At 42.9% G+C, this 5469-nt stretch overlaps 1 pseudogene across 1 annotated transcript in view; it reads right to left on the reverse strand.

The window, feature by feature from the left end:
* The window catches only part of LOC103273069, a 10571-nt pseudogene extending 8996 nt beyond the window's left edge, over positions 1 to 1575 (reverse strand). The window contains exon 1 of the transcript XR_505165.1: positions 1536 to 1575. The product of XR_505165.1 is annotated as a 40S ribosomal protein S9-like (transcript). The remainder of the gene's footprint in view (positions 1 to 1535) is intronic.
* Between the last annotated feature and the right edge of the window lie 3894 nt (positions 1576 to 5469).

A 5469-nucleotide genomic window follows, 5' to 3' on the forward strand; every position in this document is an offset into this window, starting at 1 on the left:
CACCTGTTATCAACAAGGGTGCCCGAACGAAGCATATTTGTATACCTAACCCTTAACTGTACCCCACAATATCATAATAAAAATATTGATTATAAATAAAAGTACAAAAAGACAAAAAAAAATTAGCCGGGCATGATAGCATGCGGCTATAGTTCTGGCTACTTGGAAGGCTGAGGTGGAAGGATCACGGTGGCTCAAACCTGTAATCCCAGCACTTTGGGAGGTGGAAGTGAGAGGATTACCTGAGCTCAGGGGTTCAAGACCCGCCTGAGCAACATGGTGAGATCTCATCTCTACAATAAATCAAAAATTATCTGGGCATGGTGGCACACGCCTGTGGTTCCAGATACTTGGAAGGTCGGGGCAGAAGTATCACCTGAGTCCAACAGGTTGAGGCTGCAGTGGCCGTGAGCATGCCTCTGCACTCTAGTCTGGGCAACAGAGTGAGACTCTGACTAAAACAACAACAAAAAAAACAACTCCCTGGAAACTGGTAACAAGTATACTGTCAACCTTCGACCCAAGAAAGACTGGTTTGGAAGGACTGGGTGGTGAGCTGATGGCCTCTCGAATACCCCTTCACACTCTCACCTCCTCTGGTCACTGCTGCAGAGTCCAGTACCACAGCTTCCACAGTACCCTGCAGGGTGACCTTGCATCGGGCCTGTGTACCTGCACCTCTTACTTTCTGCTTCAGAGTGTCTCTGAGCACCAAGGTAAGGGATATCTCCAGGAACCCTTGGCATTCACCCACCCATAAAGCTTTACTTGGTGGACACCTGTGTATGCATTATAAATATCTTTTTATTCAGCGAATTTTGGTAAACATTTAAACCAGATTTTAAACAAATATTTGGCTTGCTAGAGTCCAAATGGTAAGGGACAGCCACACCTGTGGAACCCTCTCTTAATTCTAAGGACCTATGCATCCTTGTATGACTATCACTCCCCTTGGATTTTATTTTATCTTGTTTTATGACACGAGCCCCTTCACTGTTTATTTCATCATTTTGTTTTTGTTTGTTTATAATTATTCTTCAATCTTATGTGGAATGAATAAAATAGAAAATCATTTAAACTAAATGTAATGTTTCCATGTTTACTCAAATCAAGCCCTGGGGTTGGTTTTACAGGTGGGCTTTACCTTAGTAAATAATAAAAAGTGGGTCAGGAAGGATGGCTCATGCCTAAAATTCCAGCACTTTAGAAGACCGAGGTGAGAGGACTGTCTGAGCTCATGGGTTCGAGACCAGCCCAGGCAACTTGGCGAGACCTCATCTCTACAATAAGTCAAAAAATTAGCCGGGCATTGTGGCACAGGCCTGTAGCTCCAACTACTTGGAAGGCTGAGGCAGAAGGATCATCTGAGCCCAGCAGGTCAAGTCTGTGGTGACCGTGAGCATGCCACTGCACTCCAGCCTGGGCGACAGAGTGAGACTCCGACTCAAGAAAACAACAAAAAAATTTGCTATATCAGAAGTTTCATGTCAACATATTCTTTTAGTAATGGTTTTCCTGGTAAATGTTTGCCTCACCGACGTTCCGAAACATGTTTCTTAGTGAAGTCTGCTCCATATCTGTGGCAGATACCGCTGGGTCACTAGCCAGTAGTCATCCTCACCCTCCTCTCTATTGAAATAATCTTGATTCTGTCTAGGGTAGCCATGTGTGCAAGTGGAAAATGTCAGGGTGGTCCAGTTCCGGCTAATGAGCTTGTAAGTGAAAGTTGCTGGCCGAGGCTTCAAAACTCTTCAAAAATAGGCAAACTAAGTTGGCAGGTTACCCTTTAACCTTTACCTCTTTCTGTTGGACACATTGGTGCCATGTTGCAGGAAGTGTTTCCCTCTGCATCTTGCAACCATTAAATCACAGAACAAGGAGCAAAATCTGTGGTAAAGATGGTTGACAACCACCTGCACTGAGGCATTGTGGTACCAGACTAGCCTGGGATCAACTGGGGTTGAATTTCTGATTCATGAGAAAACCAAAATCTTATTCTTGCAGTCTCATTATTTGGTATTTCTATGTTACAAGCAGCCAAATAGTTCCTCATGTGACCCTCTCGATCCTTTTCTGTTCCCCTTTGGTCCCTCTGGGGACAGTGTGTGTGCTCTATTGAACCCTCAATCCTTTTATTCAAAATTTTCTACAGATTCTCTTCCAGATTTCCTATGATCATAGTACTTCTTTCCATTTTTAAGAAGTACAAATTTATTTATGAGTATATCTAGTAGTACATGAATTCAGTAAGAACAAAAATACAATGTATTACCCAAAAATGGCCTGATATTTTATCATTTTCCAGCTGAAGCAAATCTTAGACATCACTTAATCACTGAATACTGTATTCCTGCCTAAAAAAAATTGTATTATTTCAGTTTGCTTGCTTATTGATCATAGGTCTCCCTGTTGAATATTACTCAAGGAAACAGATATTGTCATGTTCTTCACTCTTCTGCCATCTCCTAAAACAGTGCCTGCCAGATAATAGGCATATAAATGTCTACTCAGTGAATTAATGTAGTTATCTAAATTTACCTAACAGATAAGAGAATTGAATCTCAGAGATATTATAGTTTCTCCAGCACTTGTGACCTATAAAAATGGTTATTTCAATGGTTCAACCTAAGAATGGTGGAATGGAGATGAGAGTCAAGGACTCTGATTATTGGCCTTGGGCTCTTTTCATCGCAGTATATTGACAATTGCTTATGATTCAGACTGCAAAATGATTTTTTTTTTTTTTTTGACATGGTCTCAATCACCCAGACCGGAGTGCGGTGGCATAATCACAGCTCACCACAGCCTCAAACTTATGGGCTCAAGTGGTCCTCCTGCCTCCTCTCAAGTAGCTGGAACTACAGGTATGTGCCACCACACCTGGCTAATTTTTCTATTATCTGTAGGGGCAAGGTCTCACTTTGTTACCCAGGCTGGTCTCAAACTCCTGGCCACAAGCCATCCTCCGCCTAAACTTCCCAAAGTGCTGGGATTATAGGTATGAGCCACTGCACCCAGCTTAAAATGATTCGTCATTATAGAGATATTTACACTCCTGTTTATTTAAAATGCGTTTCAATCAGTAAAAAATGTCACTTATACTTAATTTTTCAGGAGGGAGGAGGAAAGGAAATAAAATTTCTTGAGGGCAAGTTTGGCATTTAATATCTGTCAATACACTCTAATCTTCACAATAGTTCCATTTCACAGATAACAAAACTGAGCATCAGTGGGCTAAGCAGGCTTGCCTGAGGTTTCCCAACTACTAAGTGGTAAGACTTACTAAGTGGTAAAACCTGTGTCCTTCTTAAGAGACAAAATTCTGTTTACTGACTATAACTTGAAAAGCTCTTGATGCCGGGCTCAGTGGCTCAGCCTGTAATCCCGCGCCTTTGGGAGGCTGAGGTGAGTGGATTGCCTGAGCCTGCGGGTTCGCAGACCCGCCTGGGCAGTGAGACTTCATCTCTACAATAAATCAAAAAATCAGCCGGGCGTGGTAGCGCATTCCTGTAATTCCGGCTACTTGGAAGGCTGAGGCGGAAGGATCGCCGGAGCCCAGCAGGTCGAGGCTGTGGTGGTCGGCGGCCACTGCACTCCAGTCTGGGTGACAGAGGTGAGACTCCAATTCAAAAAAAAAAAAAAAAAGAAAAGCACTTGATAAATATAAATTATTCTATTGCCTATGATGTGCATTTAATTGACTTCATCAACTTCAGATGCATAGTGATATTTATATGTAGTAAAAAACATCAGCTGGGCTCAGTGGCTCAACCTATAATCCCAGCACTTGGGAGGCCATAGTGAGTGGATTGCCTGAGGCCACGGGTTCGAGACAAGCCCGCTCAATTTGGCAAGACCTGGTCTCTACAATAAATAAAAAATTAGCACGGTGTGGTAGGGCGTGCCTATAGTTCCAGCTATTTGGAAGGCTGAGGTGGAAGGATCTCTGGAGCCCAGCAGGTCAACACTGGGGTGTCCATGAGCATGCCACTGCACTCTAGTCTGGGCGACAGAGTGAGACTCCAACTCAAAAAAAAAAAAAAAAAAAATCCCTGCTGCCTTTAAAATGTCCCCACATTTTTAACCAAAGGCAGATGCTCCCAGTAGACATTGTTCAAAGTTATAACATGAAACATTACAAGGCAAGACATTTGAAAATTTCCTCTGGTTCTTGTTCGTGCATGAAATCTGCAATTTCTTGACCGCATAAGATATGTACAGTCTGTACACTTGGGTTAGTTAGCTAGTGGTTTAGAAAAAAGAAGTGTGAATTCAGAAAAGCAGCTGCTTCTAAATGGAATATCACACAGTCCCAAAATAAAGTCTGGCTCAGGACTTCTTATTCTCCTGTGAATTGGTTGGTACTTTTTTTCTTTTTTGAATTGGTGTCTCACTCTATCACTCCATCGCCCAGGCTGGAGTGCAGTGGCATGCTCACAGCCACCGCGGCCTCGACCTGCTGGGCTCAGGCAGTCCTTCCACCTCAGCATTCCAAGTAGTTGGGACTACAGGCATGAGCCACCACACCTGGCTAATTTTTTGTAGAGATGAGATCTCACCAAGTTGCCCAGGCTGGTCTCGAACTCATGGACTCAGGCAATCTTCTCACCTCAGCCTACCGAAGTGCTGGGATTACAGGTGTGAGCCACTGTGCCTGGTTGGTACTTTTTTTTGAGTCATATGAAAATTTGCTACATAAGTATATTGTGTGAAGGCAAAATTTGAGCTTCTGGTAAGCTCTTTCCCCAATCCCACAAGTGGTGGGCAAGGTACCCAATGGATAGTTTTGTATTCCTTATCCTCCCTCCTTCCCTCTCCTCCTCCTTCAGCAGTGCCCAGCATCTGTTGTTTCTGCCCTTGTGCCCATGTATCCAATGTTTAGTGCTCACTTATGAGTGAGAATATGTGGCATTCCGTTTTTTGTTTCTGTGACAATTCATTTAGAATGATGGTCTCCAGCTTCATCCATGTTACTGCAAAGGACAACGTTTTGTTTTTCTTTATGGCTGTGTCGTATTCTATAGTGTATATGTACCACATTTTCTTTATCCAGTCCACCTCCGATGGGCATCTGGGTTAGTTCCATGTTTTTATTATTGTGGATAATGCTGCAATAAACATATGTGTGCAGGTGTCTTTTTGGCAGAACAATTTGTGTTCCTCTGGTTATATTTCCAGGAGATGGGTTGCTGGGTTGAATGGTAGATCTATTTTTAGTTCTTTGAGAAATCTCCAAATTGCTTTCCACAAAGGTTGAACTAGCTTACACTCCCACCAACAGTGTAGAAGCATTCCCTTTCCTCTGCAGCCTCACCAACACCTGTTGTTTTTTGACCTTTTAATGACAGCCATCCTGAGGAGTGTGAGATGGTATCTTATTGTGGTTTCATTTGCATTTCTCTGATGATTCGTGATGCTGAGCATTTTTTCACGTTTGTTGGCTGTTTGGATGTCTTCCTTTGAGAAGTA

Source organism: Carlito syrichta, unplaced genomic scaffold (assembly GCF_000164805.1).
Source record: "Carlito syrichta isolate Samal-C Ts95f unplaced genomic scaffold, Tarsius_syrichta-2.0.1 Scaffold313473, whole genome shotgun sequence".
Classification (NCBI taxonomy): Eukaryota; Metazoa; Chordata; class Mammalia; order Primates; family Tarsiidae; genus Carlito; species Carlito syrichta.